This window comes from Pseudorca crassidens, chromosome 2, assembly GCF_039906515.1.
Source record: "Pseudorca crassidens isolate mPseCra1 chromosome 2, mPseCra1.hap1, whole genome shotgun sequence".
In the NCBI taxonomy this organism is placed as follows: domain Eukaryota; kingdom Metazoa; phylum Chordata; class Mammalia; order Artiodactyla; family Delphinidae; genus Pseudorca; species Pseudorca crassidens.
Genome location: NC_090297.1, coordinates 136,948,328 through 136,958,531, shown reverse-complemented (window position 1 = coordinate 136,958,531; position 10,204 = coordinate 136,948,328). Strand labels below are relative to the sequence as shown.

Here is a 10,204-nt window from a genome sequence, read left to right as displayed (position 1 = left end):
TTCTTCCTACCCTAGTTTCATTTCCACATCAGGCTGGGTAGGAGCTCCCTCCTGCTCTCCGGTGCTGTGCACATACCTCTAGCAAAAGCACTTATTCATCCTTTGTCCTTGTAAGGTACCAGGTATTGTGGGCAATCGTAATTATCTTTTTAAAAAGTAGTGTCCTCTATCAGTTTGGAGGTAGCTGGTGCCTGTTACAGCAAATTTATTATAGAGATGAGTTTTCTTTGGGCAAGTGCTTATTGCTCTAGTCTTAGGTGATCCTAGATATCTGCATTTTTTTTTCTAAGTTATATCCCATTTTCAAAGTAGGATGATCTTACCTGTTGGTTTGCTGGGAGTGGTCCCAGTTTGCACCATGTTTTGGCATGATTTAAGAGTGCCCTCTTGCTCTCGGTGTTTTCCAGGTTTTGCTGATAAATTATTTATTTCAACTGAAGCTCTATTTCCCTCTCTCCAGCCGAAGTTGGCTTCCCTTCCCTGGGTCACCAGCACAGTTCTTGGTGAGGGGGTATTCTGCACAGCGCAAGCACTACATTAAGGAAATAACCTGAGCACTTTGCTTGTGTGCTCATTGTAAGCAATTCTCTGACAGATTACGTAGAAAGGAATTCTCAATGTGATCAGGATTTAGGTGGAAACAACTAGTATATTTCCTTCTCCAACCTCTTACATAGAGTTAGCTTTGACCTACAGGTCACAGTGCAATCCCCTTGTATTTCTAAGGTGTTCTTTATAGCTCATTTAGCAGACACTAGGTTACGTGATAACTTTATCAGTGATAGATTAAACAGAATGACGGCCAAGCCTTCAGCCTTAAAGAGACAGGCCAGTATTCACAAAAGGAGTTTCTCCATTTTAAACACGAGTTCCCTTAATTCCATCCTGCCAGTTATTGGATAAGAGCTAAATGACAACACAAGCTAGAAGAAGAACATCAAGGAGCTGATAAAGGATTCCAAGGAGTTCCTTGGATGGTTATTACTGGGATCATTTAACAAGCCAGATCTGCGCTGCTGGGTAGAATTTTACCTTAGTGGATAAAAGAACTTCCTAAACAAATACTTGGTGCTGGGGCTCCAAATATCTCACCAAAGCCTGCATTTAGGTAATTCCAGCTACTCCTTGGCCCTTACACCAATAAAAGTACAAAGTTTGAAAAGTAATTTGCTATCGCAAAGAAAGCCCTTCACTCACTAGACTTTTTGATTGTAAACTTCATGAAGGCAGGGATCCTGTTTTTCTTTCTCAGGGCTGTATCCTGACCTGTCATGGTGCCTGCAGGGCTTGTTTCATGAATTATTTTTAAGTACCAGTATTGCAAGCTTTAAGCCCACAATTCTATTGGGTGGTGTTAAACCCATGAGGTCTTGGTGGTTTGGCTGTGTTTTAACTCTGGTCATGGCACTAAGGTGAAGTTCTGTTTTACTGAATTTTTAATGACTGCTGGCGTGGTTGGTTCTGGCTGGAGTCAGGCTGCCAAGAGCCTCGTGTTGCTTTATGAGTAGTGGCAAGTTACCGTGTCATTCCAAAGGCTTCAGGTAGATTGCTACTGTAACCAATTTGACTTCATTAGAGCCCTATCATTTTATAGGCTTTAGCTCAATCACCACCTACTCATTAAAAAAAAAAAGGTCAACTTGATTTTATAATATGCAGATATATGCACATATATAAAATATAGACACATACCATATTGGGACATATGCATATATGTACACATTAGAACACAATCTAGGTATCTTACACGAACCTTCTGCAAAAGCTATAGCACCTTATAAAGGAGACAGGAACTTAAGAATATCTCTTCCAGAAGCAGTACATATTCAAGCAGATTCACTGGTCTGAAAAGCTGTCACTAGGAGTGGGGGGGCAGGACATAGATGCTATAATCATTCTCAAAGCATGGTTCTACCACCAACCCTTTCTAATTCTACCCTCTCCTGTGCTTAATGGACAAGAAGTTTTGGGGCACTGTCAACTAATTGTTTATCTATGATTCACTGCCTGGAGCCCCTCTGATATAAAGGGGATGGTGTCCTAGTCCCATGTTACAGAGGAAGTGTCTATGCAGTTCCTATTGTTATTTGATGACTTTCTTTTGCAGGGCCTTGGACCTCAGCAAGTTGTCCTCTTTCTCATGGATTTCAGATTAAGTTACTTGCATTGTCTTGAGGTTGTGACTGTCTCAGCTTCCTCTACTCCTCCACCTTATGGCATAGTCAGCAGATCTATAGGCTTAACTCCAGTGGGTGCACACTCGTCAAATCTAAACTCCGCATGACAGCCTTTCTGCACTTGCCTTTCAAGAAAGATTCAGAATAACTCCTCCTTTATGACTATTATTCTGCTCTACTGATGTTAAATGGAAGAGGCATTCAAGATACCTCCAAAATTTAATAGATATAATGTGGACCAAATAGGCACTACTTTTTGGTGTTTTGGTGCAAACATAGGAATGAGGGTGTCAACTGAATAGAAATTCTTCCTCTTCTTCATGCCCCTCCCTCTTACAGCTAAAAGAGTGTCATTGGCGTCATGAAACAGTATGAGACTTCAGGACATATTGCTATGTATTCTAGCTTATCCTCAAATGATTTTTTGAGCTGTTTTGATAACTACTCAAATAATGCTATATAATGAAGTACAGTATCATACTGGTAGAAGGGAGGAAAGAGGATTGGGGGAGGGGCAGAGAAGTGAGTTGTCTGGTCTCTGGCAAGGAATTTGTGATATGTTAAGAGAGACAGTATAGTAGGAGAATCCACTTCCCCAGGGCTTTGTTTACAAGAGAGGATCATGAAATGAATGTACTGGGTTTCTCCTCCCCAAATAACCTACCTCCAGACTCATTCCTAGGTGGGCTTAGGAACCAGAAACTGCCACCCTATTTTAACATCTTTACATAAATACATTATGGCCTAACCTACTTAAGGCACTGTAGCCATGTAAGCCTTTGGTAAATGTTTGTCGAATTAACTGGAAAGGTCATTATCAGTGTCAGTGGCTAAAATAAGTGAATAGAGGGTGGAGGATGGGGGTGGGAGGGCAGTTTATCACAAGCATGAATCTTAGATGTTTATGATTTGTGTATGAGCTTCCTTACTCCTGCAGTTCGTCCCAAATTACCTGGTCCAGAAATAGTCTCCTCTCCCTGGTCCCAAATGCAGGGCCTTCAAGGATGTTCACCCCAACTGCTCTATCCTGGAAACAGCTGAGCCTTGCAGGTTCCTCCCTTCCCTAAGGAGGGAACAGCTGGGAGCACATTGATACCTAGACTATCTGGCATTAAATGATTCATTTGTACAGAAATTGACACCATCCTAATAGAATCAGCCTGAGATAAGCTATGGACATCCCTGAAATTCCTTCTGGATTTAGAATTCCATGCAGTGAACCATGTTCTACCGTGAAATGAAGCAGTTAAGGGTTAAATTGGCTTTCTTGGAGGATGACTGCTTTCAATTTACAGTTATTTATTTGTGATCAAGGTTCACAGCTAAATTCAGAAAGTCAGGGATGTTGGAGAAGTCTGAAAGAAATGAACAAGTCACACCTTGACACAGCGTTTCTTTGGGGGTAAAAAATATGAGGCAACATTTTAGTATGAGTAATGACAGGAACATTTAACCTATTTAAAACTCATTTCTTCTAGGTTAGAGAGAACAGTTTCTCTCTGTTTGAAGACTCCTGCTTCATGTACAGGAATCTTAAAGCTAGATGACAATCTTTCCAAGGGAAATTAGCCCAGTACTCTCCATCCCTGAGGGCTATATATAATTTGAAAGCATTGAAGTGTGTTACCCATCATTGCATAACAAATTACTCCAAAAATATAGCAGCTGAAAACAGCAAATATTTATTATCTGATACGGTTTCCTGGGGTCAGGAATCTGGGAGTGATGTAGCTGGGTGGTTCTGCCTCAGAGTTTCTTTGGAGGTTGAGTCAAACTGTCAGAGCTGCAGTTTATGAAGATGTGACTGCACTACAGGATCTGTTCCCAAGCTCAGTCACATGACTGGGTAGGAGGCTACAGTTCCTTGCCACACAGGCCTCTCCACAGTGCCACTCGTGACACATCTTTCTTCAGAGTGAGTGAAGCAAGAAAGAAAATGAAAGCAAGAGAGAGAGAGATGCAAGACACAGTCTTTTTATAACCTAATCTTAGAAGTGATATCCCATCACATTTTTTTTTTTTTTTTTTGCGGTACGCGGGCCTCCCACTGTTGTGGCCTCTCTCGTTGCGGAGCACAGGCTCCAGCCGTGCAGGACCAGCGGCCATGGCTCATGGGCCCAGCAGCATGTGGGATCCTCCCGGACTGGGGCAGGAACCCGCGTCCCCTGCATCAGCAGGCAGACTCTCAACCACTGCGCCACCAGGGAAGCCCCTCCCATCACTTCTGCCGTGCTCTATATGCTGGCACTGAGTCACGAAATTCAGTCCACGCTTAGAGGAAGGAAAAGCTCCACCTCTTGAGCTTAGGCCAATCTTTAAATGTATCACGGTGAGCAGCTTTGGCCCTAAGACAATAGTAAAGATTAAAGTATTATCCTGGGGAGAAAGTCTTTTATTTACAGTTTCTGGTTTCATTTCTTTGATTCCTGTTTTTAATGATTCTCTCGTCTGTCGGAGAGTGGAATTAAGGATTTCCAGTTCAATGCCTGCACTTAATTGGGAGCGAGGAATAATTTGGATATGTCTTTCCCTTTCTCCATCCCAAACCGCAGGAAGGTCCTCTGGGAGCTATACAGGGAACACGGAGCAGGCAAGAAAATAGAGGCAATGTTTCCAGGGACCAAAAATGCCCCCAAGTGTGTGTGCATATAAAGTAAATTCCCAGACTGGACTCCTATAGGCCTTCCAAAGCCAGGTGCAACCTCTCCATTCATATTAGCTCCACTACAAGCCCAAACCTGCATGCTCCTCTGTGAGATATCGCCTTCCTGTCAAAGATGCCCTTGATGGTCATTGTAATCCACATTTCACCTGGATTAAAATGTTTGGAGAAGATATATACACAGTGTGATTGATTCCCCTTTAGCCTGGGCTAAACTTTCTCTAATCCTAAAAAATGACATTATGGATCAGCCCTTCTCCTGATCCATATACTTAGGAAAAAAAGGCGAGTCCTCAGCAGAATGAATACAAACCCAGAAACCACAAAAAAACTATGTTCTTACCACAGCATTCCCAGGAGAGACCCCTGGGGGGGGCTTGCCTTAATATTTCTGCCTGAATAATCAAGATCTGGGAGCCAGGGACATCTCCCAGGGGACGAGGTTAACTTAAGTCACTTCTGGGAGCTTGAAACTATTGATATGGACTTGCCCTTTGTCTTCCCATCTATTGAGAAACCAAGAACTACATCTAGGGGCTAGTAAACTAGTGTGTATTGTGCAAAGTTTTCAGCAGAGAGGCCAAGTTAGAATTCCAGAGGTGGTGACAGAGTATGGAAAGGATGGAAGGTTCCTGTCCTAGTTCACACGTTTATTTAATCATTGAGTCTGTCTTTGCCACCGCTCACTGCAGCCCCACCTTCCCTTGTCTCTGACCTGTTCTGCCTCTGCCTTCTGGAAAGCTCCAAGACCTGACTGAGTTCATCTCAAGAGAGACTCAGATGTCTGGTGCCCTCAGAGCACGCAAGCCCTTTTCTGCTGACCCTCCTTGCGAAGAATCCAAGAAAACCCAGAAGCGCCGAGCACCAGGTTTTTTTTTTTTTCATCTGGGTTTCACCCAGCCTGGCATGGCAGGCGGCAGGGTTATTTTGCTTTCATAAGCCATGTTATGTAACTAAAATTTTGAATAGTGACACTGAGCCAACTGAGATGTCACACAGAAGGGGAGGGGAAGAGCAATCAAAGAAGTGGAGAGAGAATACGGAAAGAGAGTAAGAATGGAGGAGCAGAAAAGAGAGAAAAACTGGAAGGGAGAGTGGGGATAAGGAGACTATTTATTTCTCCTGCCTGTTCGTATGTTCTTGGTCTCCAGTGACAGGATATGCTACCTGAAAAGTTCTCCTCCCCTCATTTGAGCTGGGCTGGAGGCCTCCTTCAGGTCCCAGTCTGTGGAAAACCTTGCTGAGTGCCAGCTGTCTGCAGGCATCACCCCGGGGCCCACTGGTGTCCTATTGGAGGCTGCAGCTGCCTGGCATGGTGTAGCACAGAGTGTTCTAGGTGGAAGACAAACAGGCATGACACTGTCTCCAATCATGCAGCCTCCAAGACAATTCCAGGCTGACTGCGGGAGTCAGGTGCTGGTGAGTAGGAAAGCCCCAGAGGGTTCTGGAGACCTGAGGCCTTCTTCTTCTGCCATATTTCAGAAGATTAGAGTCTACTCTCACCCGCTTCCAGGAGCTTGGGTAGACATCAGGAGCAGGTATCAAAGAAGGCTAAAGGGTTTTGAATTTGTACCCACAAAATGTCACTTTGTTTCACTTACTACAGATTAGATCTGAAGCCAAGGGAATTCCCTGGCAGTTCAGTGGTTAGGACTCCAAGTTTCCAATGCGGGGGGCCTGGGTTTGATCCCTGGTTAGGGAACTAAGACCCTGCAAGCCATGGTGTGGCATGGCCAAAAAAAGAAAAAAGAAAAAAATCTGAAGCCAAAAGTAGTGATGCTGAGGTAGGGATGGCCCACATCTACGTCCCAGGCATCCAAAGAATCCTCTTTTCTTGTCAATGCATGCTCATTGGAAGTTTCACTGACCTTTGGCACACAAAGATGTTGGTGCAGGAATTTCAATCCTAGAGTCAGAAGTGGAAGTCAGACTAGGGCAGTCACCCTAAACTTTATTTTGGGTTATTCCTTTCTTGGACACTCTGGTTTAAACATACGAATAGAAGCAGTTATGGATAGATACAGATGCCCCCCTAAAATAAGCTTTATTTATAATTTCAGTGTGTTCAGAGTCTGCCTGAAGCCTACCCAGGGATTCAGGTTAAAAACTCCTGCCCAACGGCTGATTTTGTGCAGCCTTCCAGGTTTAGAAACTGTTTTTACAGCATTCATTATAGGCTGTCATGTACTTGATGCTCAAACTCTCTAGGGCAGGGAGATCTCACTATATCATAAGGAAGCCCTTTCCATTTATGCAATGCTTTATGCTTTTCTTTATGATGAGGTAGAAGTTGCTTCTCTGTAGTTGTTGTTTGTTCTTTCCTTTCTTTTTTCTTTTCTTTTCATCTTTATCCTCATTCTGCCCTCTGAAATTACACAGACCCAGGAGGCTAATCTTTCTCAGGTGAAAATTCTTCAGAGTTGAAGACAGGACTCATGTCTCCATTGAGTCGTTTCTTTTTCACATTGAACATTCCCAGTTACTTCTGTCCTGCAATGACTTCTAGATCCTTCCCCAGCCTGTTCTCATTCCTCTAGATATTCTCTGGATCACTGATCCAGTTCTAAAAGGCTGATTCTCTAGGACAATTCTAATGGATATGATTTTTAAACAGGTGTCTTGGACATCCCTGATGGCGCAGTGGTTAAGAATCCGACTGCCAATGCAGGGGACACAGGTTCGTGCCCTGGTCTGGGAAGATCCCACCTGCCATGGAGCAACTAAGCCCCTGCGCCACAGCTATTGAGCCTGCGCTCTAGAGCCCACAAGCCACAACTACTGAGCCCGCGTGCCACAACTACTGAAGCCCACGCCGAGAGCCCACACTCTGCAACAAAGAGAAGCCACCGCAATGAGAAGCCCGCGCATCGCAATGAAGAGTAGCCCCCACTCATCGCAACTAGAGAAAGCCCGCACACAGCAACAAGGACCCAACACAGCCAAAAATAAATAAATTTAAATTAAAAAATTTTTTAAATAAAAATAAAATAAAAAGCTTGCCAGTCTCACTACCAAAATTTGTATTTTAAAAAATTAGGGCAGCGTTCACCCAGTGTATAGTATCCTGTCTACCCTTGTGCTAAGGTTACTGAGGGTGGTTCCAAGAGCACTTTATCAGGTAGTCCTCCCCTCCCCCACCCCCAACTGACCCCACAGCTTGGCCATCGGTTAGCTGGGATTTTTGTTTCTTTGCCTCAGGGGAAGGTTGGGTTGCTGGGTGGAAACCGAAGCTGGGTGGAAATCTGAAGCTACCGGGGAGACTACTTCCCCAGTAGTCCTTAAATGAAAGCTCAAACACTTTAAATCTTACTGGGGGAGGGCACAGAGGGCTCCCCAAGAAAGGGAGCCTCTGAGAAGACTTAAAGGAAATACTCCCCAAGACATAAGGGACATTGATATTGTTTTGGGGGTCCAGGAAGGTGACAGGAAGGGGGCAGGTTTCACCTGAAGAGGCTGGGTCAGAGTGGCGAGGAGGCCACCTGCTTCCAGGGTACCATGGGCAGTGACATCGCCAGCAGCAGCCACTTGCTACCTTTTCCTTGTGTTCTGGGCACCAGGTAATTCTCCTGAATTTATTTCCAGCTCTGGGCAGGGCCAGGGACCCAGCAATGCAGGCTCGGAGTGCAGCGAGGGCTCCATTGAAAGGAGGGGCACAGGGCAGCTCTTCGGTCATCAGGGCAGCCTGGAGACTTGTCCCTGAGTTTAGAGAACAGGGACACTTTTTACATAGCTTGTAAATCTATTTGGAATGGCTGAGTAGAGATTCTGATGGAGATTACGAGATTGCTGAAACCACCTCAATACCACTACTATTGGCTTCAGATGAAGTAAAATAACATTTTATGGGTGTAAATTCAGAACCCTCTACCTTATCTTTGGCATTCTTTCTGATATCAATTCAAGTTCCTAGTAGATACTCAATAAGTGTTGTTGAATGCATGGATAAATTCAGGGGTTTTTTGTTTGTTCTTTTTGGCCCTGCCGCTCAGCTTGTGAGATCTTAGTTCCCTGACCAGGGATCGAACCGTGCCCCCTGCAGTGGAAGCACAGAGTCTTAACCATTGGACAGTCAGGGAATTCCCATGTGGATGAATTCTTAAAGGAGCTGAGCTACTCATTTATATTCCTTTATCTTTTGAGCATGTGCTTTAAAAAAAGTATAAACTCAGGACTTCCCTGGTGGTGCAGTGGTTAAAATCTGCCTGCCAATGCAGAGGACACGGGTTTGAGCCCTGGTCTGGGAACATCCCATATGCTGTGGAGCAACTGAGCCCGTGTGCCACAACTACTAAGCCTGCATGCCACAACTACTGAAGCCCGCGCGCCTAGAGCCCGTGCTCCGCCACAAGAGAAGCCACTGCAATGAGAAGCCTGCACACCGCAATGAAGGGTGGCCCCTGCTTGCCGCAACTAAAGAAAGCCCGTGTGCAGCAACGAAGACCCAACGCAGCCAAAAATAAATAAATAAATAAATTTTAAAAAATATAAACTTTACAAAAATCTCTATAATAAAAGACTACCGGTAAAGGATTTTTTTTTCCCTATTGGTAATTACTGCATGCTAGGTGCTGTTGACTCACTTAACTGCACAACAATCCTATGAGCTGCTGTTGCTATTATTATTCCCATTTTGAAGATAAACAAGTTGAGGCACATAAAGATTAAGTCACTTGCTAAAGGCCACACACAAGTAAGAGGCATAGTTAGGATCTGATCCCAAACAGTCTAGTTCCACAGCTTCCTGGGACTCTGGTCTGTCATCCTTAAAATGGCAGTGATAGCTGTCCTGTGCCCACCACTACAGCTGCATGGACACAGTGAATGTGAAAGTGCTTTGTAACTTGCACTATGTGGCACTGGCGTACAGTAATTTTAGCTACGAGAGTAACAGAGCCCTTTCTCTTGTTTTAACTTCTTGTGATGTGGCCACAGTTTTATTTTAGAGCCTGTGTTCTTGGCTCCTGCTCCATTGCCTTTGTGTCTCAGAAAGGGAACATTTCTAACTCAGGTTAAGTTTGACTTCTTGGTTGCCTCGGTGTGTTCCTCTGAAACCTTTCCTAAGAAGTCGAGATGGTGTAACTCACAGAAGCAATCACCTTAGGACACATCTAAATTGAGATCAAGCACAGGTGCTCACAGACACAGTTCAAAGTTATGGCGGTTTGATGCTGAGATGCTGAGTGTGGTTCCCAGGAAATAGCTTGCTGGGGCCACTCTCACTGCTTGGGTGGGGTGTGTGCTGCTCTACAAAGGAGGCTCCGGCAAAACAAACACTGAACCCTACTTTCACTTTTCGACTTTTCTTGTAAAAGCAAAATTCCTCTTCGGATTTATTTCAGTTAGCAAAAACAGGTACTACCATAGG

At 44.4% G+C, this 10,204-nt stretch overlaps 1 long non-coding RNA gene across 2 annotated transcripts; it reads left to right on the top strand.

Moving 5' to 3' along the window:
- Positions 1-5,730: 5,730 nt before the first annotated feature.
- LOC137219774 (uncharacterized) lies at positions 5,731-7,837 on the top strand. 2 transcript variants are annotated; one of them, XR_010941240.1, is made up of 2 exons: positions 5,731-6,258; positions 7,454-7,837. It is a non-coding gene; the product is annotated as an uncharacterized lncRNA (long non-coding RNA). The 2 variants fall into 2 exon arrangements; XR_010941239.1 differs by having other exon boundaries at positions 6,240-6,377.
- Positions 7,838-10,204: the final 2,367 nt, after the last annotated feature.